We start from the raw sequence: 27,551 nt of genomic DNA on the forward strand, positions 1-27,551 counted from the left end.
TGGTTTATGCTATGTTGATGAGACCATGATGGAAATTAGATTGAGAATAGTCAAGCATAACAGCACGATTCGTACAAACAATAGGCAGCTATATCAAAACACTTTCTGGAAAAAGGGCATTCTTTTAGCCAATTGTGATTTAGGGCCATTGACCATGACCCTACGCTAGTGAGGGGTAGCGACCAGGTCCACTTATTGAAGAAAAAGGAGCTTAGGTGGATTTATACATTGAATACTTTAGCCCCTATGGGTCTAAATCAGACTATAATATTTTGCAGTACATGTAATATAATCTTCCTTTAATCTGCTATGCTAAAGTATATGGTTTGCTTTAAATGTAGGGTTAAATGTTTTGTTATGTGTTTTTTATCTATTTTTATTTCATTCTAGGTTCAATGGGAATCTGGGATCTTTATGTGCCCTGACCTGGCTCCCTCCACGTGGCGTCCATGGCTCTTGATTATTGCTGCAATGTGTTATGTCTGGGATTAAAATAATGGCTTCTTATCCATATAAATGTTGTTAGATGTGTATTTGGCATGCTTTCGCATAATATTCTAACATAATTACTTGGTTGTATATCGTTATATATGGAGCATATCTTGGCTAGTTGGAGCTATATACGCAATAAATCAACTTGTTACTTATTGGTCTATCTGTAGTGCCCGAGAGTTGGGGTCCCGCAGTGCTTTGTCAGCTACCTCCTGTGGTGTATATGTTTGTCTATGTGTATATGTGTGTGTATGTGTGCCCATGGTTTGTCTTTGTGTATTGGCCATGTCTGGTCACTAAACAGTTAATATCTGTTGTCTGTTTTGTTTGTTTCTGCATGACTTTGCAGAATTCTTTCTATCGCCTATCCATCACCCCTGTCTAGCCCTGGCATTGCTTAGAGAGGTTATCTCTTAGCCCAGGATTGGTCAGTGGGGATGGTATAAAAGTCAGCACATGGGGGTAGAGAGAGGCTGGAGCCAAGATATGGGGAAATCAAGCCCCAGGCCTGTGGAGTGCCTGGCCTAGGCCTGGAGGGAGCCTTGGAGGAAGTCTAGGCGTGAAGTCAGCAGGAGGGGAGAAAAGCAGGACAAAAAGGAAAGTCTTCTACAGTCGTCTGCAAGCTTGCCATGAGAGATTGTTGCAAAGTAAGGTCAGCTTGTCAGCAGAAAGGGATTCAGCCACCACAATCATGAGTTTAACCTGTCCCCATTCAGTCAAGAGCCAGAGTGTTTACAAGAGAGTCTGTACTGCTCCCTCCATTCCTCCGCCAATACCCTCCTAGTCCAACCACCAGATAACTGGCCACCTCATTTCTGTCCCTGGTAGAAAACTAAGAAGTAAATGCCTGAAGTTACCGTTTGTTGGACTTTAACCTGTTTTCCCAGTTACAAGTAAACTGTGTGCCTTCGGTTTCACTAAAGCGCTTGGGACTGGACTCTATTTTATCATAACGCTAAAAGGAGCTGGTGTCACATCGAAGCTGAACTAACTACCAACGGCAGCGGCAAGATCCCTATTGCAATCCACCTGCTGCAAGAGCCACCACCGCTAGGCAGAGTAGCCGCCACCATGACACAATTAGAATTGGCATAACCACTCAAGCTACCCTCCTGCCAACTCCTGCTCACTGAGGAACAGATTTCTTTGGTGTCACGAACAGGATGATATCTCCATGCCTTCTACGTCAAAATGTGGAGAAATGTGTTCTTTCTACTCCCAGATTGGATTACAAATGATGGCTAAAAATTGGAAACTTTAATGGGGAAAATATGTGCTAAAATGCCCCATATGTTGGAAGGAGACCGTGTAATACTACTTGGTGATTTAACTTTACAAAATGGAGCTAAACAGACTGAAATTTTGTGCTGTGCCATGAATGCCCAAGATGGTTTGTTTTCTTTCTTGCCAGAAAAGCCTGCCAGCAACCACCTGCCTCATTATAAAGAGGGTTGTGACTGGTTGTCTCTTCAGTGTCCTCACATGTGTTACTCGTTCCTCCATATATCAGTCTGGCCTCTGCATGTGTGAGGGATAGGTGGTTTATATGCCTGCCCTCTTTTATCAATGTATCAATGTATTTTCTTTCTGTGATCTATTAGTATACCGAAGTCTTTTTCACATGTGTTGCTCTCTCTCTTCCCTAGTGTTAGCTATCCCTCCTAGCTTTGTGTCGTCGGCACATTTGATCAGTTTCCCATCAATTCCCTCCTCCAGATCATTTATAAAAATGTTGACCAACACTGGGCCTAGGACAGAGCCTTGTGGTCCCACCTGATACATTCTTCCACTTGGATGTGCAGCCATGTATGACCACTCTTTGAGTACGATCACTCAGCCAGTTGTGAATCTACCTAACAGTTGCCTTGTCAATCTCATAATTCCTTGTTAATAAGTATGGTATATCATATGTTCTACTAAAGTCAAGATATACTATATCCACCGCATTTTCCTGATCAACCCAGTCGGTGATTCTGTCATAGAAGGAAATTAGATTCATTTGTCATGACTATGTCTACATGTCTACGTGATTGCATTGCTGCGGGCCGATGATATCATAGACATCTCACTCTGTGAACCCTTAACATTGATCAAGGCATGCAAGGGGTTAAAAGCCAGGTTCAAGGTTTTCACCAATCCCCGCTGTTACAGCGGGAGGCCAGTTCTTTCAGGTTCTGAGCCTATGCCATGTATAAGACTTTAGTTTATGTCTATTTGTGGGAACACCTTCTTGGCCAGGATGTAAACTTAAAGATGATTGCATTTGATGAAGTTTATAACTCCAAATACTTTTCCCTTTTGAGGTTGACCTAGATCTCACATTGCTGTATACCTGGAGGAATCACTAGTCCAGCAACAGCATTTTTACAATCAAGCTTTGCAATGGCTTCTCTTGCTAGCAGCTCTCATGGACTACAGGTCTTCACCTTTTAGCCCCTTATTGAGACTTGTCATGTCCTAGGAGAAACCTGGTGTCGTGGCCTGTCGGTCGCAACAACGTCATGGCATGGTGGCCTCAACACAGGTCAAAGATCTGTTGTCTTGTTAAGCAGGTTAAGGGTTAATGCACTATGTGCAGAGTTCTGTTGGTGCTGTCTGTCTTTGCTGCATGGAAGCATGCTAGATTAGCCATGCCTGGGAGTAGGCTGGAGGTGTGGTTTGCTATTCATTCTGCCAGTGTTCAGGTCTAGAAGGGCTATATATTCTCACCCCTCCTGGTGATCAGTGCTGCTTATTCTGTTCCACAACTTGGAGTTTGGACCTCTGCTGTGCTGGGTGTTTCACAACTTGCAGATAAGTAGCTGCTGGTTCCTTTTCAGTTCATTGTGTGGCTTTTCATTTCTGTTTTGCTTTGCGTGTCGGTGCACCACTCCTGGAGTTCCTATAGGGACAATTAGAGCCCAGAAAGACCACCGCTGGGCCGCCTTTTATCGAGGCGATGTCCCCACTTTAGACAGAGACCCCTCACCCTCCCTGTTAGGTTGGGGCCAGGCTTCCTTCCCTCTCCCTGGATTGGTGCTACCGTCCCACATAACGTGGTGTGCGGAGTGTTGTGGTGCGCACTGTTCATCTGTGCAATAGTCGATTTACTACAGTCGTGGTTATCATCACCCCACGTCCATGCTGAGCTTAGGGCTCGTGTGCTGCACAGACATGACATCTGGGTTTTGGGACCCAATCACCAGGTCTCTAACCCAACCCTGGGGAAATTGGCAGCAAAATAAAAAACTGAAAATAATTACCTCCTTCTCTTTCTCTTGCAACATCAGTTGCTGCCTCATTATTGTGTGGTCACATGATCTGAGCATGTCACCACTGTGGCCTATCACTGGATTGGCTATATTGGACACGAGACAAGAGGCTAGGGAAGCGCCTATAGCAGATTCAGACATCACAGAAGGGGAAATTAAAAATTAAAAACAATCACAGAAAATGGCCGTTACTTACTGAGTGAGGAGTGCATATAGATGCATCCTCTCACCATGCAGGTAGCTGACTACCAAATGGAGGAGCAAATAACACCTGTGCAGGACACCGATAAGACAACCACTCCAGGGTGGCAGTACCAATGTGGTTCACTGATGGAAATGCAGGGCAACCCGCCAAATTATCATGGCATCATTAATAGGTTGTTGGGCTGCATGGTGAACTACATATATCAGAATGGTCTGGCACCCTGTATCCACTAAGTGTGGGAGTGTACGCCAAGCATCTATCCCCCTCATTATCAAGAGGCAGTGTGAGTGGTTGTTTTATCGGTGTCCTGCACAGGTGTTATTTGCTCCTCCATTTGGTAGTCAGCTACCTGCATGGTGAGAGGGGTATAGCAGATTCAGGCACTAGGGTGGAGCCTGGGACCTTAAATGGGACATACAAAAAAAATGTCCCTGAGATGAAAGACCAGCAACCATTACAAATTAGGTTTATTTGTCAAATTTACTAAATTTCAGTTGTGTAGCGGTTTCAGGCATGGGGTTGGAGCCTCAGGTGTAGCAGCCGCAGGTCTGGAGAGTAGTCAGGAAAGAGCCAAGAGTCAGCTATGGGAGGTCTCAGTTTGCAGTACAGATAGATGAGGCGGGTAGAGTAGACAGAAGGGAAGCCAGGAGTCAGCAATGGGAGGTCATGGTTCGAAGTAAAGATGGATAAGGCAGGTAGCATAGTCCGAAGGGAAGCCAGAAGTCGGTATCAAGAGAACTTGTAGCAATAGCAGGGGAGCAGGCAAAAATGGAACTTGACCAATGCTGTGGAGCAGAATAATCATACAAGGAAGGAGTGTCAGGGCCATGCTTTTATAGGAAGTCCTGATCAGGAACAGTTGGAGCTAGAACAAGGGCTGGATAGTAGTATCTGGAAACAAGGTCAAGGTATGCAGGGGAAGTGTCCAAGGCTGGATGGCTCAATAGGGAGAGCCACTGACAGTGCCTAGTGTAGCTTAGGAGGGAGACAGAGGTGAGTATTGTTCAGGTTTTTTTTATTTTGATGCATTAAAGCAGTAAAGAGGGCTAACAAGTGTAGACACTGTAAAAAGAGGGAACTAATGATCTCAGTGGCCACAAAGAGGGAGAACTAATGTCTGTGAAGGCCACAAAGGGGCCATTATTATTTTATTATTTTGTGATGGGCACTGTTACAGCGTGGGGACTGTTCCCGTATAGAGGGCACTATGAGGGGAAACTGTTGACTGTGGGGAGTTAATGTTTGTAGGGGCAAAAAAGAGGAGGAACTAATTACTTTGGGGAGTATTATTTTGTGGTGGGCACTGTTACTATTACAGTGTGAGAACTGTTATTTTATAGGGGGCACTGTGAGGAGGACTGTTGGTAGCATCTGGATGGGCAAAGTATGTTGACAGACGTTGTGGTGGTGGAAGTCTTCATGGAGGTCTGGGCCCAAATAAAGAAAATAAACATTAATTATTGTATACACAGTACTGTCTCAATTTATAAGTTGGGTTAGTGACTAGAATCCATTTTTATCACATTCAGCTTTACAATTGGGGGTTCCATTTTAGTGATATACAATATTATAGTGTGCTTGTACCACTGCCACTCTGAGACTATTGTATTCATTTGCATGTAATGTATCTGTGGCTCTAAACTGGCCATATTGCCTTTCTTCTTGTAACTCGTATTCTGTGAGCTCATGCCCTGCTTCCTACAGTTTTATCAGCCGGTACTAATTACACCCGACCCACCAGAAGAAGATTTCTGTTTCTTTTGGGTACCCCCTCATATACACAGTAGATCTTTGGCAACACAGAACAGTGCACCATTGCGAGGCCACTTGCCATCTCACAAAGTGGCGTCCAAATTAAAGTCACATCACACAGTCACGTATAGCAGAAAAACAGTACAGTACAATTTTAAATAAACTTCTTGCCGATGGGAAATAAACTTCTTACAGATGTAGGAGTGTGTTTTTGCTGGAATGATCCTATAAAAAGTCATATAAAGTATTGCAAATAATTCCTTTTCCCCGGGACTCCACCCCTGCACATAAAACCAACCAGAGCACGGGAAAAAAAAATCACACAAGTCTACTACAACTGCAGATTGAGGGAGGCAAGAAAAAAAAATGTACGAACCTGCTTCAAATACGGTGACCTTGCAGCCGGGTCCAGTGTCCTACCCACCCCCACCAAAGGATTATTTGATCTGGTCCATCGTGAACTTGGTCTGTTGCTGCTTGCCCCTTGGGCTCGTCGCTTTGATCTTCTCCATCAAGGTAACTGCAAAAAAAAAACAACTCATTGTTATTGTATTTTTTCATTGTTTCATATTTTTTGTTTTTCTTATTTCAGACATTTTTTCATTTTTTTTTTGCTTTTTTTACTTACTTGCTATTTTCATTTTTTATTGCTCATTGTCTTTTCCTTTTTATTACTTTTCTGCTCTTTCACAGTTCTTTCCTCTCACATGACATTTTCCTCCAGATGTCTGTCTTTCCTTACTCTACTGGTAGTGATGTTTTGTAGACGTTTGTTTGGTGCCTATATGAGATGCTGTTTAACAGCCGATTAGGAGACGGAATGACGCCATAAGACATGATTGAGGGGGGAAGGAAAGGGTAGCATGAATATTTATCTGAGGCGTGGGGCTGCGGAGGTGGGGTCCTCACATCCCTCCGTTACCATCGGAGCTGATTCCTACGTTCTCTTTAACTTTATACTTTTGCAGTTTCAATCAGCAGCTCTGGTTTCGTCATGCGAAAAAACAAAAACATAACCCCCCTTCCTTCACACACCCCTGTTCTTGTCTTCGATCACCGCACTTATCATCTGAAATACTCTGTGCTGCTGGAGGCATCCTTGGTCCTCCCACTATATAACTCTCACTCTGATGCCTCCATAGAACACAGCACCCCTATTCTGTACTGCAGTAGAAACACTACTCCTTCCACTCGGTAACTCTGAGTGTTTGACCTCCAACAAGATCAACATGCTTTCCTCCTAAAATACTCTGTGCTGCTCTTCTCCCTCCATTATGTAGCACTGTCACTTCCCACTAGATCAGCGCACTTCTTTTTTTTATATACCTTGTATCACATTTGTTTTTGTACTCTAGATTTCTGTCCCGCGATACGGTGTACAGTTTGGCACAAGTGCAGCCCGATGGATGCACCAAATGTATTCGGAGACTTTTGCCTTTTAATACATCTGGAACTTTTCATGGTAGCGCCACTTTTACTTAGACTGACGTCTAAACCGCCGGCCAAAGTACATATATCCTCTGTGCCGCTTCGTGCTCTGAGACTCCTTCTACCAGCCTACTCTTGGTTTGTGACTTCTCACAAGCCCAACATGGTCTCCAGAAATACTGCGCTGTTGGGTCGTCGAAGCTTCTTCCACTACGCAACTCTCAAGCCGACACCTGCCAGAAGACCCGCCAATCTCCTGATATAACATCGCACATGGTTGTGGGTGACAGCGGCATTCACCACATCCTCCAGTGTGAACACTACACCAGGGGTAGCATTCATAGCGCCCCATAGCAAAATGTGATGACCCCTACCACCAGCAGAGCAAGTAGCGATAACGAAAGGCACAGATAACGGCACCATACTTATACGAGAGCCCACATAGGGTGCTGGAGAGTAGAAACCCACCAATGTTCCTGCACCTTAGTGGCCCCCTAGACCTCTGGACCCCATCACGGGGCTATAATTACATCCCGGCTACACATTGTTTACAAGTGAAGAATTCCATAGGTTCCTGCCAAGAGAACATTCTATAAAATCCCCGCTGGCCGCTCTCATCCCGATCTGCGTTCATTAGTGGAATAACTATGCTGGATTGTTCGTCGCACATGTGGAAACATTTAAAGAACTGTCACAGAATCTGCACAAACAAGAGCAGCCCGACATGGGAAGAACGGAAACGCGTCACGTGTCCTCGGCATTCAACACATATACTATGGGAACGCCTTCTGTGTCCCGATATGACAAGATTTAAGCCTGTTTAAGGGGCCTTTCACACAAGTCGGAATTGTCCGCAGGATGCAGTGCAGATCCGGATGTGGTTGCGTTTTAACTGCGGAAGGCTTTCTGCGGAACGTCTAAACTGTGTTTTATTCTGTAGACTTTAATTGCTGAATTACATCTTCTGTATGTTAGAAAGCCGCACGAACAATTCCGCATGGCTCCCTTCATTCCGCTTTTCCGGTGCAGAATTTAATCTTGCAGTTTTGAAGTAAAGACGCTCATTAGCATGGGCTAACATTGTGACGCAGAAATGTCCATGTGGACTAATTCTGTCCCGTGTAAAATAATAATCAGTGGGGGTCCGCCACTGATCAGCTGATACAGTGCCCACTGTCAGGTGGCCCAGTGAACAGCTGATCCGCGGGCATACTGAGCGTCAGATCCCACAGATCATCTATTAACGACCTATCTTCAGAGTCATCAATAGTAAAGTCCCAGAAAACTCCTTCCATAAAGGGTTGTTAGTAGAGATGAGCGAACGTACTCGTCCGAGCTTGATGCTCGGGCGAATATTAGCGTGTTCGGGATGCTCGTTACTCGTAACGAGTACCACGCGATGTTCGGGTTACTTTCAGTTTCCTCTCTGAGACGTTAGCGCGCTTTTCTGGCCAATTGAAAGACAGGGAAGGCATTACAACTTCCCCTTGTGATGTTCCAGCCCTAGACCACCCCCCTGCTGTGAGTGGCTGGGGAGATCAGATGTCACCCGAGTATAAAAGTCGGCCCCTCCCGCGGCTCGCCTCAGATGCCTTGTGAGATAGCTGAGGGACAGTGCTGCTGGTGCCGGAGCTGCTGTAGGGAGAGCGTTAGGAGTTAGTGTAGGCTTCAAGAACCCCAATGGTCCTTCTTAGGGCCACATCTAACAGTGTGCAGTAGTGTGGAGGCTGCAGTTAGCAGTGTTGCACTTTTTTTTTTTTTCCAAATCGGCCGTGCAGAGCATTGCGCCCTGCAGTAATACTACAGGGACAGAATTGTGTAGGCAGGGCCAGAAGACATATTTTATTGATTGAATATACGCAGTGGGCCTTTCCTTTAAAAAAAAAGGGAAAAAATTCTATTTGGCCTGCAGGCTTGCGCCAATTTATTTCCTGCCTGGGAAATCACCGCTCTGCTGTAGTTAATAACTGTGCAACACTGCAGTTCTGTGACACATTGCAGGGCCACAACACATTTATTATTGATTGAATACACGCAGTGGGCCTTTCCTTTAAAAAAAAGGGAAAAAATTCTATTTGGCCTGCCTTTGGCAGTCCTCAGCGTTCTGGGTACGTGTGTGCTGGGTGGAGAACTTAAACAAAAATCATACGCAGCCAGCTAAGTTTAACAGCAGGCTTGCGCCAATTTATTTCCTGCCTGGGAAATCAAATCACTGGTAATACAGCATGCTGAGGGGTAGGGGTAGGCCTAGAGGACGTGGACGCGGCGAAGGACGCGGAGGGCCAAGTGAGGGTGTGGGCACAGGCCGAACTCCTGATCCAGGTGTATCGCAGCCGACTGCTGCGCGATTAGGAGAGAGGCACGTTTCTGGCATCCCCACATTCATCGCACAATTAATGGGTCCACGCGGGAGACCTTTATTAGAAAATGAGCAGTGTGAGCAGGTCCTGTCGTGGATGGCAGAAAGTGCTTCGAGCAACCTATCGTCCACCCACAGTTCTGCGCCGTCCACTGCTGCAAATCCGAATCCTCTGTCTGCTGCTCCTCCTTCCTCCCAGCCTCCTCACTCCACTACAATGACACATGCTCAGGAGCGGGAAGACTCCCAGGAACTGTTCTCGGGCCCCTGCTCACATTGGGCAGCAGTGGTTCCTCTCCCACCAGAGGAGTTTATCGTCACTGATGCCCAACCATTGGAAAGTTCCCGGGGTCCGGGGGATGAGGCTGGGGACTTCCGGCAACTGTCTCAAGACCTTTCAGTGGGTGAGGAGGACGATGACGATGAGACACAGTTGTCTATCGGTGAGGTAGTAGTAAGGGCAGTAAGTCCGAGGGAGGAGCGCACAGAGGATTCTGAGGAAGAGCAGCAGGACGATGAGGTGACTGACCCCACCTGGTTTGCAACGCCTACTGAGGACAGGTCTTCAGAGGGGGAGGCAAGAGCAGCAGCAGGGCAGGTTTCAAGAGGCAGTGCGGTGGCCAGGGGTAGAGGCAGGGCCAGACCGAATAATCCACCAACTGTTTCCCAAAGCGCACCCTCGCGCCATGCCACCCTGCAGAGGCCAAGGTGCTCTAAGGTCTGGCAGTTTTTCACAGAGACGCCTGACGACCGACGAACAGTGGTGTGCAACCTTTGTCGCGCCAAGATCAGCCGGGGAGCCACCACCAACAGCCTCACCACCACCAGCATGCGCAGACATATGATGGCCAAGCACCCCACAAGGTGCGACGAAGGCCGTTCACCGCCTCCGGTTTGCACCGCTGCCTCTCCCCCTGTGCCCCAACCTGCCACTGAGATCCAACCCCGCTCTGAGGACATAGGCACTACCGTCTCCTGGCCTGCACCCACACCCTCACCTCCGCTGTCCTCGGCCTAATCCACCAATGTCTCGCACCGCACCGTCCAGCCGTCGCTAGCGCAAGTACGCTGCCACGCACCCGCACGCTCAAGCGTTAACCGTCCACATAGCCAAATTGATCAGCCTGGAGATGCTGCCGTATAGGGTTGTGGAAATGGAGTCCTTCAAAAGTATGATGGCGGCGGCGGCCCCGCGCTACTCAGTTCCCAGTCGCCACTACTTTTCCCGATGTGACGTCCCAGCCCTGCATGACCACGTCTCCCGCAACATTGTACGCGCCCTCACCAACGCGGTTACTGCCAAGGTCCACTTAACAACGGACACGTGGACAAGCACAGGCGGGCAGGGCCACTACATCTCCCTGACGGCACATTGGGTGAATTTAGTGGAGGCTGGGACAGAGTCAGAGCCTGGGACCGCTCACGTCCTACCCACCCCCAGAATTGCGGGCCCCAGCTCGGTGGTGGTATCTGCGGCGGTGTATGCTTCCTCCACTAAACCACCCTCCTCCTCCTCCTCCTCCTCCAACGCAACCTCTGTCTCGCAATCAAGATGTGTCAGCAGCAGCACGTCGCCAGCAGTCGGTGTCGCGCGTCGTGGCAGCACAGCGGTGGGCAAGCGTCAGCAGGCCGTGCTGAAACTACTCAGCTTAGGAGATAAGAGGCACATGGCCCACGAACTGCTGCAGGGTCTGACAGAGCAGACCGACCGCTGGCTTGCGCCGCTGAGCCTCCAACCGGGCATGGTCGTGTGTGACAACGGCCGTAACCTGGTGACGTCTCTGCAGCTCGGCAGCCTCACGCACGTGCCATGCCTGGCCCACGTCTTTAATTTGGTGGTTCAGCGCTTTCTGAAAAGCTACCCACGCTTGTCAGACCTGCTCGTAAAGGTGCGCTGGCTCTGCGCACATTTCCGCAAGTCCCACACGGACGCTGCCACCCTGCGGACCCTGCAACATCGGTTTAATCTGCCAGTGCACCGACTGCTGTGCGACGTGCCCACACGGTGGAACTCTACGCTCCACATGTTGGCCAGGCTCTATGAGCAGCGTAGAGCTATAGTGGAATACCAACTCCAACATGGGCGGCGCAGTGGGAGTCAGCCTCCTCAATTATTTTCAGAAGAGTGGGCCTGGTTGGCAGACATCTGCCAGGTCCTTGGAAACTTTGAGCAGTCTACCCAGGTGGTGAGCGGCGATGCTGCAATCATTAGCGTCACCATTCCTCTGCTATGCATCTTGAGAAGTTCCCTGCAAAGCATAAAGGCAGATGCTTTGCGCTCGGAAACGGAGGCGGGGGAAGACAGTATGTCGCTGGATAGTCAGAGCACCCTCCTGTCTATATCTCAGCGCGTTCAGGAGGAGGAGGAGGAGCATGAGGAGGAGGGGGAAGAGACAGCTTGGCCCACTGCTGACGGTACCCATGCCGCTTGCCTGTCATCCTTTCAGCGTGTATGGCCTGAGGAGGAGGAGGAGGAGGAGGAGGATCCTGAAAGTGATCTTCCTAGTGAAGACAGCCATGTGTTGCATACAGGTACCCTGGCACACATGGCTGACTTCATGTTAGGATGCCTTTCTCGTGACCCTCGCGTTACACGCATTCTGGCCACTACAGATTACTGGGTGTACACACTGCTCGACCCACGGTATAAGGAGAACCTTTCCACTCTCATTCCCGAAGAGGAAAGGGGTTCGAGAGTGTTGCTATACCACAGGACCCTGGCGGACAAGCTGATGGTAAAATTCCCATCCGACAGCGCTAGTGGCAGAAGGCGCAGTTCCGAGGGCCAGGTAGCAGGGGAGGCGCAGAGATCAGGCAGCATGTACAGCGCAGGCAGGGGAACATTCTCCAAGGCCTTTGCCAGCTTTATGGCTCCCCAGCAAGACTGTGTCACCGCTCCCCAGTCAAGGCTGAGTCGGCGGGAGCACTGTAAAAGGATGGTGAGGGAGTACGTAGCCGATCGCACGAACGTCCTCCGTGACGCCTCTGCCACCTACAACTACTGGGTGTCGAAGCTGGACACGTGGCCTGAACTAGCGCTGTATGCCCTGGAGGTGCTTGCTTGTCCTGCGGCTAGCGTCTTGTCAGAGAGGGTGTTTAGTGCGGCTGGGGGAATCATCACAGATAAGCGTACCCGCCTGTCAACCGACAGTGCCGACAGGCTTACACTCATCAAAATGAACAAAGCCTGGATTTCCCCAGACTTCTCTTCTCCACCAGCGGACAGCAGCGATACCTAAGCAATACGTAGGCTGCACCCGCGGATGGAAGCATCGTTCTCTCTCACCATCCAAAACGGGGACATTTCTGCTTCATCAATCTGTGTATAATATTCCTCCTCCTCCTGCTCCTCCTCCTGAAACCTCACGTAATCACGCCGAACGGGCAATTTTTCTTAGGGCCACAAGGCTCAGTCATATAATTTTTCTAAACAATTTTTATACGTTTCAATGCTCTTAAAAGCGTTGAAACTTTAACTTGAACCAATTTTTCGTTAAACTGGGCTGCCTCCAGGCCTAGTTACCACTTAAGCCACATTAACCAAAGCGATTAATGGGTTTCACCTGCCATCTTGGTTGGGCATGGCCAATTTTTTCAGAGGTACATTACTACTGTTGGTACACCAATTTTTTTGGGCCCTCACCTACAGTGTAATCATAGTAATTTCTATGTTCTTCGCCTGCACTCATGGTACAGAAAGGTGTGTGGGGTTGGCCTACACTTTAGCTACATAAATGTAACTGGGGCCTTGTCTATACTGCAGCTACTGAAATGTGAAAGAGACTGTTATCTCCCTAAACTGCTGCAATGGGAATGTTACTGGGGCCTGTCTTGAGTGCTACTATTACTGAAATGGAACTAAGACTGCGCTCCCCCTATACTGCTGCTAGTGATATGTTAGTGGGGCCTGTCCCTAATGCTACCGCTGAAATGTTAATAATTGTGGGCTCTGCCTATACCGCTGCTAATGGTATGTCACTGGGGTGTGGAAACAGAGGCTTCACAAAGACATGATGGCGGCGAGGCCATTTCCCACCAACGCTGTTACTGTTAGGGCGCCCACCCACTGGCGATTTTTTTTTCTTTGCGTTTTGCGTTTTTTCTCAAGAGCAATTAGAATTGCATGTACTCCTGTCCACTGGCGTTTTTCTTTGCGTTGCGATTTTTAACATAGGAACTGTCAGTTGCATATGTGTCCTTATTTTTCTCCTAATGCACCCATGAAAGTCAATGGAAATTAATGGAAAAGCCGCGAAAACGCCGCGAGAACGCGGCGAGAAACGCCGCGAAAAACGCAGGGAAAACGCTGCGTTCTTCACGCACGAAAATCGCAAACGCCAGTGGGTGGGCGCCCTTAACGTGCATATAACCACGGACACGTGTAGAGGACACGTAGTGCCTCCAAAACATCCCCCTCCTCCTCCAACAATGAAAACATTCTTGGCAAATACCTTTGCATTGGTCCGTCTGGTGGCAGTATAAGAATTTCACCTTTAATGACACAACAAGAGAGCACCACCACCATCCCCCCGCCACGGCCCACTTAATCCTGGCCACATTCCGAAAACCAACTACATAAAACCGCGCTACCAGATCCGCAGTCACCACCACATTACCACCAACGAGGTTACTGTTAAGGTACATATTACCAGTCAGACTGGGGCATGCAGTGTGGGCCGAAGCCCACCTGCATTAAGCATGACATTACTACCTCAGCTGTGTTGGGCAATGCAATAGGATATTTTTATGTACCGCCGGTGGGTTCCAGGGAGCCACCCATGCTGTGGATCCACAGGGAATTATAAATGCATCTGTTTCCACTTCTAAAGAACCCCAGTCTGACTGGGGCATGCAGTGTGGGCCGAAGCCCACCTGCATTAAGCACGACATTACTACCTCAGCTGTGTTGGGCAATGCAATGGGATATTTTTAGGTACCGCCGGTGGCTTCCTGGCACCCACCCATGCTGTGGGTCCACAGGGAGTTGTAAATGCATCTGGTTTCCACTTCTAAGGAACCCCAGTCTGACTGGGGCATGCAGTGTGGGCCGAAGCCCACCTGCATTAAGCACGACATTACTACCTCAGCTGTGATGGGCACTGCAATGGGATATTTTTATGTACCGCCGGTGGGTTCCAGGGAGCCACCCATGCTGTCGGTCCACAGGGACTTCACAATAGGGAGTTGTACCTGCCTGTGTCTATGAATTAAAAGGCCCGGTCTGACTGGGGCATGCAGAGACACCTTGACAGAATGAATAGTGTGTGGCACATAGGTTCCCCATTGCTATGCCCACGTGTGCAGCTCCTGATGGCGGTGGCACAGGATTATATTTCTCATTGCTTCTGTACAGCATTGTGGACTATCGCCCTGCCCCTTTTAAAGAGGATCGCTGCCTAGCCGTGCCAACCCTCTGCAGTGTGTGCCTGCGGTTCCTCCTCATGGCAGACGCACTTATAAATAGACAAGAGGGTGGTGTGGCATGAGGGCAGCTGAAGGCTGCGCAGGGACACTTTGGTGTGCGCTGTGGGGGGGAGGGGGGGGCAGTTGGGCAGCATGTAAGCCAGGAGAAGTGGCAGCGGAGTGTCATGCAGGCAGTGATTGTGCTTTGTTGGAGGTAGTGTGGTGCTTAGCTAAGGTATGCATTGCTAATGAGGGCTTTTCAGAAGTAAAAGTTGTTGGGGGGGGGGGGGCACTCTTGCCGGTATTGTGGCTTAATAGTGGGACCTGGGAACTTGAGATGCAGCCCAACATGTAGCCCCTCGCCTGCCCTATCCGTTGCTGTGTCGTTCCCATCACTTTCTTGAATTGCCCAGATTTTCACACATGAAAACCTTAGCAAGCATCGGCGAAATACAAAAATGCTCGGGTCGCCCATTGACTTCAATGGGGTTCGTTAATCGAAACGAACCCTCGAGCATCGCGATAATTTCGTGACGAGTAACGAGTACCCGAGCATTTTGGTGCTCGCTCATCTCTAGTTGTTAGAGATAAAAAGAATTTTTGTAAACATACGTTCCCTATGGCAAAAAAAAAAATAAATACGGCTTATACTCACCTCTCCCGACTCCCCACATATCCTTCATCTGCAGCTGTATTATTACTGGAAGACTATCACTACTGGGGCAACTTTGGGGGTTACTATTACTATTGGGGTCACTAAGGGAGGCACTATTATTACTCAGCCAACTACTCAAGGCTGAGTCAGTTTCTGTATGCGGAATCCGACCCTGTGCCTGGCCGGTGAACCCCGCATACCTGTCCGGATCTGGATTGCAGAAGTGTGACCAGAGCACACGCGCAGTTCAGATTATGGTGATGATGCGGATCCTGCAATCTTGGTTGCAGAAGGGTCCTGGGGTGGATGGCTTCCATTGACTTCAATGGAAGCCGTTTGCACGGAAGCCACATATAATCGCAGCATGCTGCAATTTCTTCTCCATGAGTGGAAAAATCGCAATTGATTTCCGCTCATGTAGAGGAAATTGCGTTTTGCTATAGCATGCTTGGGGTGGCATTTGCTGTGGAATCCAGAGGCAGACGTCCGCTCTGGATTCCGCAATGCAAATCCACCCGTGTGCAGGCGGCCCAAAGGGTATATTATTACTACTGGAGTCACTAATGGGGGCCTATTAGTAATGGGGTCACAATAACTACTGTGATCACTATGGGTATCATTATTACTACTGGGCCTACTATAGTTGTTACGATTTCTTCTGGGACCAGTAAAGTGGCACCTAAGGGGTTACTTTTATTACTTGTGCCACTATGCGGACACTATTACTATTGGGTCCAATAAAGGTGTACAATTAGTACCGGTGCCACTTTGCCACTGCAGGTACTTTGAGGGGGGGGGGGGTCACTATTATTATGGAGTCCTCTATAGTTGTCACTATTACTACTGAGACCACTGGGGTGGGGGTCACTAGTACTCCTAGGGCCACTATAGTTGTCACTATTACTACTGAGGCCACTATGGGAGTCACTATTACTCCTGGTGCCCATTTAGGAGTCACTATTACTCCTGGGGCCACTATAGCTCTCACTAATACTACTGGGGCCACTGTGGGAGTCACTATTACTCCTGGGGCCACTATGGGTGGTCACTACTACAACTGGAGCCACTAAAGGGGCACAATTATTGCTGGGGCCACTATGAGGGTCATTAGGTCATTATTACTACTGGAATGACTATGGGGTCACAAGTATTGCGGCTTCTAACAGGGGCAATATTAATACTGGGGCAACTATGAAGTCACTTTTAATACTGGGGCCACTATTACTACCTAGGCCACTATAGTTGTCACTATTACTACTGGGACCACTAGGGGGGGTCACTAGTACTCTTGGGGCCACTATAGTTGTCCCTATTAAACTGAGGCCACTATGGGGGTCACTATTACAACTGGAGCAACTAAAGAGGAACTATTATTATTTGAGCCACTATGGGGGTCAGTATAATTACTGGAGCCACTATAGTTGTCACTTTTACTCTTGGGGCCACTATAGTTGCCCCTATTAAAACTGGGGCCACTATGGGAGTCACTATTACAACTGGAGCCACTAAAGAGGAACTATTATTTGAGCCACTATGGGGGTCAGTATAATTACTGGAGCCACTATAGTTGTCACTTTTACTAATGGGGCCACCATAGTAGTCAATATTACTACTGGGACCACTATGGGGGTAGCTTACTAGTGATGACACTATAGGAGTCACTATTACTTCTGTGGCCACTATAGTTGTCACTATTACTACTGGGACTACCATGGGGTCACTTTTATTTCTGCAGCCCCTATGGGAAATCACTGTTACTACTGAGTCTACTATAGTTGTTACTATTACTACTGGGCTTACTATGGGGGTCACTATTACTACTGGGGCCACTATAGTTGTCACTATTACTACTAAGGCCACTCTGGGAGTCACTATTACTCCTGGTGCCCATTTAGGAGTCACTATTACTCTTGGGGCCACTATAGTTGTCACTAATACTACTGGGGCCACTGTGGGAGTCACTATTACTCCTGGGGCCACTATGGGTGGTCACTACTACAACTGGAGCCACTAAAGGGGCACAATTATTGCTGGGGCCACTATGAGGGTCATTAGGTCATTATTACTACTGGAATGACTATGGGGTCACAAGTATTGCGGCTTCTAACAGGGGCAATATTAATACTGGGGCAACTATGAAGTCACTTTTAATACTGGGGCCACTATTACTACCTAGGCCACTATAGTTGTCACTATTACTACTGGGACCACTAGGGGGGGTCACTAGTACTCTTGGGGCCACTATAGTTGTCCCTATTAAACTGAGGCCACTATGGGGGTCACTATTACAACTGGAGCAACTAAAGAGGAACTATTATTATTTGAGCCACTATGGGGGTCAGTATAATTACTGGAGCCACTATAGTTGTCACTTTTACTCTTGGGGCCACTATAGTTGCCCCTATTAAAACTGGGGCCACTATGGGAGTCACTATTACAACTGGAGCCACTAAAGAGGAACTATTATTTGAGCCACTATGGGGGTCAGTATAATTACTGGAGCCACTATAGTTGTCACTTTTACTAATGGGGCCACCATAGTAGTCAATATTACTACTGGGACCACTATGGGGGTAGCTTACTAGTGATGACACTATAGGAGTCACTATTACTTCTGTGGCCACTATAGTTGTCACTATTACTACTGGGACTACCATGGGGTCACTTTTATTTCTGCAGCCCCTATGGGAAATCACTGTTACTACTGAGTCTACTATAGTTGTTACTATTACTACTGGGCTTACTATGGGGGTCACTATTACTACTGGGGCCACTATAGTTGTCACTATTACTACTAAGGCCACTCTGGGAGTCACTATTACTCCTGGTGCCCATTTAGGAGTCACTATTACTCTTGGGGCCACTATAGTTGTCACTAATACTACTGGGGCCACTGTGGGAGTCACTATTACTCCTGGGGCCACTATGGGGGGTCACTACTACAACTGGAGTCACTAAAGGGGCACAATTATTGCTGGGGCCACTATGAGGGTCATTATTACTACTGGAATGACTATGGGGTCACAAGTATTGCGGCTTCTAACGGGCAATATTAATACTGGGGCAACTATGAAGTCACTTTCAATACTGGGGCCACTATTACTACCTAGGCCACTATAGTTGTCACTATTACTACTGGGGCCGCTATGGGGGTCACTATTACTCTTGGGACCACAATAGCTGTCACTATTACTACATGGGCCACTTTAGGGGGACTATTACTCTTGGGGACACTATAGTTGAGCCTTTGAGGAGCTTCAATCCAGCTTTTCCATATCTCCATTGGCAGTATCATGTGAAATCAGGACACAGAGGAAGTTACAGTCCGGCAGAACATTCTGCATCAAACATGGGGAATGTGTGGATTTTGATGCAAAATTGAAAATATCTTAAATCTGCCTGTGAATCCACATCAAATCAGCATTTAGTCATGCGGATTTTGGTGCAGATTTCTGCGTCGACACTTCCTGCTGCGTCCTTTCCGCCCGTGTGAGAGCACTCCTAATCTGCCTAATTATGTAACGATATGGCATCAGGGTGTGTAATACATTCCTTGGTAGAATTGCCTTTCAGGGCACCAGAACAGCTGGATGACAACCCCTGGGGGAGCAGTAATGGCTGCCATATTGCCTGCCACCTATCTGTCCTCCTAGAAAAGCTGGTTGGCGACCCCTGAGGGAGTGGAATGGCTGCCATATTGCCCATCACTCAGCTTTCCCAGAAGCAGGAATAACTAGAGAATTCTTCGAACTCTTTACGCCATTAATAAACCACTCTTTTTTTTTTTTAACAGAGTCGCGATGCCGCACGCCTGAATAATTCGCTCTTGGCCACCGAGCACGGCCGTACAGCCTACGCCCTGAATATATCCGCCACAGTCATTGGGGTCCTTCTAATCATCATCTTTTTGGTGGTTAATTTCATTTTTCTTTCCAGATCCCGCTACTAAAAAAAGAAACGTGGAAGTCTACGACGACTGGCTGAAGAGTCCCCTGAGAAGGGAAAATGTAAATAAAACCTTCTAAAAACACCCGCTGTGTGCTGCTTTATATATTCGCACTTCTCGACCAAAGCAGCGACAATTATATTTACGGCGTCCATTATCAGCGATGACCGAGGACCATCATTGGCATCAGTGTGGGATGTGTAGAGTAATGTCGTAGAGTGGTCCTCCTATAGGCTTCTCCTATCAGCCGGGCTCCAGGACTTCTCTCGTGCTGCACCTGCTGTCCCTCCAGTAATGAAGGGAAGGGAGGAACACAGAGGAGGAGAAGAAGCTGATTAATGCCCCTCCCTTCTTACTCCCTCAGTGATGGTTCACACTCTTACGACCCCCAATACCACCTGAGATTTTCACTCCTACCCACATTTGCATGCACAACTATATAATGATGAGAATCACATATACAATGCAGTAAAAGGATGGACAAGGGATTTCCAAAAAGCGCCATCATCAGAAAATACGCACAGAGACCCCTTCTGTCATTGGTGGACTTTTTAAAGGGCCAGTTCATTCTGGTGACAATAAAATGTTTTGTAAGTTTCCATTGGACCTTCTGTTTCAATTTCTCACCCTTTTCAAGATATAAGCTTGCTGTCAGTGAATGCGACCATTCTTGGTTACATTTGGAACTCACACAGCTGCGGGTTGTTACAATGTCTTAGTGTAGGTTAGGTGGGCCTCTATCATGAGTTGACCTGAGACTATGACCTCAGGCGATAGGCTGTAGGACCGTAGAGGGGCAGCAGTGGGTTGCCACCAGTCAATAAGTCACCGGCCCAGCTGGCATTTTTTACCGGTCATATTAATGACCAATAAAAAATAACTGCCAGCTGCCAGCCAGCCTGGCAGCAACCAGATGAGCATTTCACTCTGGCAGCCACAGCTGTAATCAGTCTGTGACCCCTGACTCTTCTCCGGCATCTCTATTCCTGCATGCAGATGCTGTCCTGTAAGCAGCGCAGCTGCTGGGCCAAAAGGGCCGGGGGTGACAGACTGAATACAGCAGGGTGGCCGGAGTGGCCACTTAGAAATTTTTTAGTACAATAAATGGTAAATTTCATAGTACCATTAAAAAATACACCTCGTCCCTCAAAAAACAACCACCAGAAAGCTATATTAATGGATAAATAAGAGTTATGATTTTTTTACAATAGGGAGGAAAAAAACTAAATTGAAAAAACAAAAAAGGGCCGCGGCCATTAGTGGTCCAGATGCTTTTATTTCACCTCGTAAAAAAGCTATAAAAGTGATCATAAAAACCATAGGTACCCCAAGATAAAAATTACACGTTTTCATTAAAAAAAAAAAAAAACAGACCTCACACAGCTCCATCCATCAAAAATGAGATAATATATAGAATTTGGGTATTGTCGTAATCATACCAAGCCACAAAAAAGTATAGATCATGTCAGTTATGGTGCAAGGTTAACACTAAAAAAAACAAACCCCAATGGTAATATTAAGGTGTTTTTCTCTCTGCCCTCCAAAATGAATTAATAAAAGTTATGTAATACATCATATGTGGAGTTGAGCGAACATAGTCTGCCGAGCTTGATGCTCGCTCGAGTATTAGCATACTCAATGGTGCTCGTTACTCGAACGAGCATCACGCCGTGTTTGACCCCGCCCCAGTTTTTGGCTCCTCCCCGCTGTGACATGCCTGTTTTGGCCCCTCCCTTCTGCGATGCAGCATGCGCATCAATGCCAAATTTTTTAGTTGGCAGGCAGCGGGAGAGAGAGAGACACAACACACGAACCACGGGAAAAAAAAAGCTCGGGACCCTGCGTCCCACATACAAAAATGCTCGAGTCTCCCCTTGTAGTCAATGGGGTTCGTTACTTGAGTAGAGCTCTCGAATTTTACAAAAAGCTCGACTCGAATAACGCGGACCCGAGCATTTGGGTGCTCACTCATCTCTAATTATATGTACCCAAAAAGGGTGGCAATAAAGAAGACAACTCTCCACACAATAAACAAGTCCTCATGTAGCCACGTCGATGGAAAACTAAAAACGTTAAGACTTTTGGAAAGTGGATGAGAAAATCCCAAAAAGATTGTTGCCTCCTTTGGACCGAAATACGTCACCAAGGGGTTAAATGACAATGCCCCCCGAAAGATAAACACACTGACACACTGCAAGAAACTCAATAGGGTAAAGGGAAAGCAAAATCCCCACACTCCCGGTGGTTGGATATGAAGTATAGGAGTAAATTATAGGAGTGCACGTATCCATGCTGTGATTTTTTTTGTACGCTGAGATGACACGGTAGCGGTCATGTGACCGCCATATCGTGTCCAACATGCGGCCACGTGACTAGTGCTACAGCAGGATCACTCGAAGGGTGGAGGCTCTAGTCAATGGAGGGAGAACCCCGTCATCAAAAGGAATTACCCAACTGCAGCCTGGAGGCGGACCTGTGAAGTCATGATCCTCCTCTCACCGCCCTTCATCCTCCTCCCTTCCCTCCCTCTCCCTTCTCCCTTCCCTCCCTCTCCCTTCTCCCTTCACAGTCAATTACGCTGCCTTTATATAAACTACATGTCAAACTCATTCGCTATGCTTGAAAAAGAAGGTTCCCTTACATACTTTCGAAACGCGTTGCATATACAACCTGTCTGATTCATGTCCTGTGAATACCCTGATATTTTGAATAAAAACTCCATAGATTGAAATGACCTAGAAGCTTTCTGGATTACTGAGAATTAACCTGGATACAGAGCAGTCCTATCTGGAACAGGACTCCTCTCCGAGGTAGGTGCACTCATATAACTTATTATCCAACCACCAGGAGCACGGGGGATTTTACTTTTCTTTTACCCTGTTGTATTTATATGACCGCCGTACTCCCTTTCCTGCGAGCTCTTTCCCTTGATGCTCTCCCTGTGTTCCTTGAAGACGTTACCAGGGATCTATGCATTGGATGTAATACAAGGCCCTCCTGGACCAGTGGTGGGGACGCCTGTCAACAAACGGGTGTTCCACACCAGGTAAGTGTCCCGCTCTTCTTCTTAAACAAACTGATCTAACATCCATTGATTGGAGAGCTGTCCGTGAACTTATTTGTTCTTGTACAGTGCAAGAATCTATCAGTTGTGTGAGCAGGACCAGGCCAGGCAGGTGTTTTTACCTTCTGCATATAAACACTGATGGAAAGCAGAGATGATAGAATCATAGAAAGGTAGAGTGCCAAGAAACCTCCAGGGTCATCGGGTCCAACCCCCTGCTCAGTGCAAGATTCAGTAAATCATCCCAGACAGATGTCTGTCCAGCCTTTGTTTGAACACTTACATTGAAGGACAACTCACTACCTCCCGTGGCAACCTGTTCCACTCGTTGATCCCCCTCACTGTCTAATATCTAATTTGTGTCTCCTCCCTTTCAGTTTCATCCCATTGCTTCTAGTCTTTCTTTGTACAGATGAGAATAGGGCTGATCCCTCTGCACTGTGACAGCCCTTCAGATATTTGTAGACCGCTATTATGTTTCCTCTCAGCGTTCTTTTTTGCAAGCTAAACATTCCCAGATCCTTTAACCGTTCCTTATAGGACATGATTTGCAGACCGCTCACCATCTTGGTAACTCTTCTCTGAACTCGTTCCAGTTTGTCTATGTCTTTTTTAAAGTGGGGTGCCCAGAACTGGACTCAGTATTCCAGATGAGGTCTGACTAAGGAAGAGTAGAGCGGATAATGACCTCACGTGATCTAGACTCTATGCTTCTCTTATACATCCCAGAATTGTGTTTGCCTTTTTTTGTTGCTGCATCACATTGTAGACTCATGTTCAGTCTGTGATCTATTAGTATATCCAAGTCTTTTTTACATGTGCTGCTTAGCCCATTTCCTCCCATTATGTATGTGCTTCTTGCAGCATAATGATTAATGCAGCTGCCAGTGACTGGAGGGCGCATTTAGGCTGGTGAGTGCTGTGACCCACAGGGAGAGGGGTGGAGAATACATGATAAAGGGAGGAGAGAAGCAGGAACAAGAAGGGTGAGGGTGGGAAGAAGTTGCATCCTTCTGTCCAAGGAGTGTGGATGAGAAGACAAGGAGAAGACAAAGTGAAGATAGAGGCCCTGATAAGGAGCATTCGAGAAGCAGTGTCCCAGGGGGCACATATGTGGCTTGAGCAAGTGCTGGAGGCCTGAAGATCGACGGCACAGAGCGGAGCAGAGACAGAGAAAAACCAGTCCAGGAAAAGGATCGTCGTTGGGAGTGGACAGACACACATCACAGGGCGGAAAAGAGCGGTGGTGCGCACAGGAAAGTACCGGAAGAAAGCCCGATACAGGAAAACAGGAAAACGTGACACAAAGTTTGGTGGCAGCCGGCCGGCTGCAGATGCAGGCTCGCTTTCTGGCGCGGGTCTGCGACACCATGTGGCCAACAAGAGCAGGGATGACGCATGGGACAGTAGCTCATCCCTATTTAGCAGCGCGGTTAGCATACAAAGAGGTGTGGGGGAAAGGGAACCTGCAGGGGGCTGGGGGAAGGCACTAGAGGTGCCAATACAGCAGGGAGGTGGATAGCTCTGGGCCAGAATGCCATTCTAGCCAGCAACGTGGTGGGGAGAGGAGGGGGAGGGGGGGGGGAGATAGCAGCAGGGGACAGAGGCAGTTATCAGCAGAAATGAGCCACAGACAAGCAGCCCCCACCCCCCCATACACAAGTTCCAGGTCAAGGGAGGTATATGCACAGTCTTTTGCGCAGCATGCAGAGAGATTTGTGGGAGAGCAGTGGCGAAATAAGGGTTGCACAAATGGGCCTAGTTATTAGGTCAGCCTCAACTTCAGAAAAAGGTGTCAGGAATCAGATGGGAGTGGGGGGAGGAGCCAGCTTTGCGGCGGTGGGTAAGATGAAGGAAGGCAGCACAGGCAACCCCCGCATTTGCTCAGGCAGTGAAAGGACAATTTCACGGGAATTCTGGGTCCTCTTCCTCCCTCTCCACAGAGGAGCAGCTGCAGCAGCAGAGGGAAGCTTGACGCAGTCATGCATCCTATTCCGAAGCTAGGAGCGGTGGCATATAAGACAGGCATCGGGGACGGTCCTACATTACACAGCACCACCATTCACCATTGTCATGGAATATAAAGTGTTAAGTTTCAGAATGCAATAAGTATATGTTTCTTACCTTGTATTGGACTATTGACCCTTAAATAGAAGACTAAAACCTATGCTTTGTAGTGTTGGGAACTAGGATTTTAAGATAAGAAGTCAACAGACAAATTAAATAAGGCTAAGCTATGTTAACAGAGAAGACACACAACTATTAAAGAACTATTGTCTAATGCAACAGCAATATCCTGACTTAGGTAATTTCTATGTCTGAGACGAGTCTTAAGAGCTTTGAGACTATTTGGTAGATGTCAATAAGTCTTGTAAACAATAAGTATTTTCACCTTTGTAACAGTAAGCTACGTAACACTAATCTTTGTACCAAGCAACATTTGGATACGCCCTCGTCTTTCTGTATAAGAGTTGGCAATGTTCATAATAAAGTAGAATTTCCTTGAGATTCTCACTGAAGAAGTGTCTTGACATAACATGGAGTGATTTCATGCTATTGATAGATAATTGCTAGCAAATCTTCTCATCACGGGCTTCCATATCTACCAATTTGGCACCTGGCAACGAGGTCATCAGATCGGTTCCGGTGTGGTCCGATAACACCATCTGTGTCCTCATCCAGATCGTCCTGTATCAGAAGATATGATAGAAAAGATTAAAATGGTCAATATGTGGATATATGGTTGCTGCTAACAGTTGACCACATTGATGTAGATAAGGAGCGTTTTTTCGAACGGGGTACAGATAAAAAGCCTCCGGTGGCGAAAACGTTCAGTAATTGGCTCCAGGCCTTTTTGGTCCTAGCACACATATTGTGTCAGCATCAGCTGAGTAAAGGCCCGGAGCTTATGCTCTATGTCAACACTATCTATAACGCTTACAAGCTGCATGGAGGTGCGGCTTGGTGGCACTATGATGAGGATGTCAGGTGGCGGGCTCAGGGTCAATTAAATGGGCCACAAAAGCAATGGACGTTTGAATCCAATTGATACTACTGCAACGTCCACAGCGCATGCTCTTTCCCATAGGAACTGCAGCAGTCGGTCAACAGAACGGCGGTTGTGGCTTTAAGACCAAATAGTTCTTGTTGGCTATTCAACGAAGGCCATTGTTGATTCTTCGCCATGTGCAAATTCCGCCACGAATGTTCCATGTGCGTGGGTTCACATGCAGCAATCTGGGAAACAGTGCATGCCTGCCATGCTGGGCTCGTCCAGCAGCTCAGCGAACTCCAGTAAAAAGCAGCTACCTGCAACTGTTGCAACTGTGATTCGACAATTACTACAGGAAACAGGAAGAACATCTCATCAGGGAGAGGTTCACTAAAGGTTTTTATATACCTCATCACTCGCAATCGTCGTTAATGTTATGCGTCAATCTGAAATCCGCATTGCATAACAGAGATAGTAAAAGAAAAAAACTTTTAACCTCTTCCCGCTCCATGACGTATAGGTACGTCATGGAGCGGCGGGGTATGTATGCAGAGAGGTCGCGGGACGACCTCTCTGCATACAGCGTGGGCGTCAGCTGTTTAATACAGCTGACACCCGCGGGCAATAGCCGCTATTGGCCGTTCATCCGATCGTGGCTATTAACCATTTAAATGCCGCTGTCAACGATGTTCGGGGGTCACGCACGGTCCCCCCGCGGTGAGATCGGGGGAGTCGGGCAGGTGTCATGGCAGCCAGGGGCCTTTAGAAAGACCCCAGGGCTGCCTTAGCAGGCTGCCTATCAAGCCATCCCCGTGGGGTGGCTTGATAGACTGCCTGTCAGGATTCAGTATGACGTAATGCTATAGCATTACGTCATACTGCAGGAGCGATCAAATCATTGCTGGTTGTAGTCCCCAAGGGGGACTTTAAAGTAAAGTAAACAAAAAAAATCAATAAAAGTTTTTTTAATTGTAAAAAAAAAAAAAAAAAAGTTATAAAAGTTTAAATCACCCCCCTTTTGCCATATCTATTATTAAAAAATCTAAATCATAAAATAAATATATGTATTTGGTATCGCTGCGGCCATAAAAGTCCAATCTATCAAAGTAGCGCATTATTTTTCCTGCATGTTGAGCATCGTCCGAAAAAAAAACTAAAGAACGCCAGAAATCCACTTTTTAGTTACCCTGTCTCCCAGAAAAAAACGCAATAAAAAGCGATCAAAAAGTCGTATGTATTTCCAAATTGGTATTATCAGAAACTACAGGACATCACACAAAAAATGAGCCCTCGCTGAACTATGTCGATAGAAAAATAAAAAAGTTATTGAGCGCACAAAATGACCGCAGAAAATAATTAAAAAAAATGTAATGTCTTTGAACAAAAAAAGAGGAGTATAGTAAAAAAAAAAAAAAAACTATACAAGTTTAGTATCGTAGTAATCGTACCGACCCATAGAATAAAGTTATCATGTCGCTTTTGTTGCAGTTTGTGCGCCGTAGAAACAAGACGCACTGAAAGATTTTACTCCACTTAGATTTCTTTAAAAGTTTTTCAGTACATTATATGGTACATTAAATAGCACCATTGCAAAATACAACTCATCCTGCATAAAACAAGCCCTCATACAGCGACGGATGGATAAATAAAGGAGCTATGATTTTTTTGAAGGGGAAGGAAAAAACAAAAATGGAAATAGAAAAAGGGGCCGCGTCATTAAGGGGTTAAAAGAAGTGGAATTAGGGCAGATGGTTGGTCCATTCCAAAAACCCCCCTTTTCAAATTTGCGGGTGTCTGCATTGGGTCTAGTTCCAAAAAGGAGACAGATAAATTCAGGCTCATACACCACTTGTCTCTTCCCGCAGGAAAAATCGGTAAATGACGGTATTACCGAAGGGCAAGTGGTGGCCTTGTGTCCCTTTTTTGACCGTTTTCTTGGTGCAGCGTTTGGAAAACAGAGCTTTTTTTGGCCAAAGCTGACATTGAGTCATCCTTCCGTTTGCT

At 47.2% G+C, this 27,551-nt stretch overlaps 1 long non-coding RNA gene across 1 annotated transcript; it reads left to right on the top strand.

Annotated features, from left to right (window-relative positions):
- Nucleotides 1-6,025: 6,025 nt before the first annotated feature.
- On the top strand, nt 6,026-20,092 carry LOC136572004 (uncharacterized). Its single transcript, XR_010785731.1, has 2 exons — nt 6,026-6,216; nt 19,339-20,092. It is a non-coding gene; the product is annotated as an uncharacterized lncRNA (long non-coding RNA).
- Nucleotides 20,093-27,551: the final 7,459 nt, after the last annotated feature.

This window comes from Eleutherodactylus coqui, chromosome 6 (assembly GCF_035609145.1).
Source record: "Eleutherodactylus coqui strain aEleCoq1 chromosome 6, aEleCoq1.hap1, whole genome shotgun sequence".
NCBI lineage: Eukaryota > Metazoa > Chordata > Amphibia > Anura > Eleutherodactylidae > Eleutherodactylus > Eleutherodactylus coqui.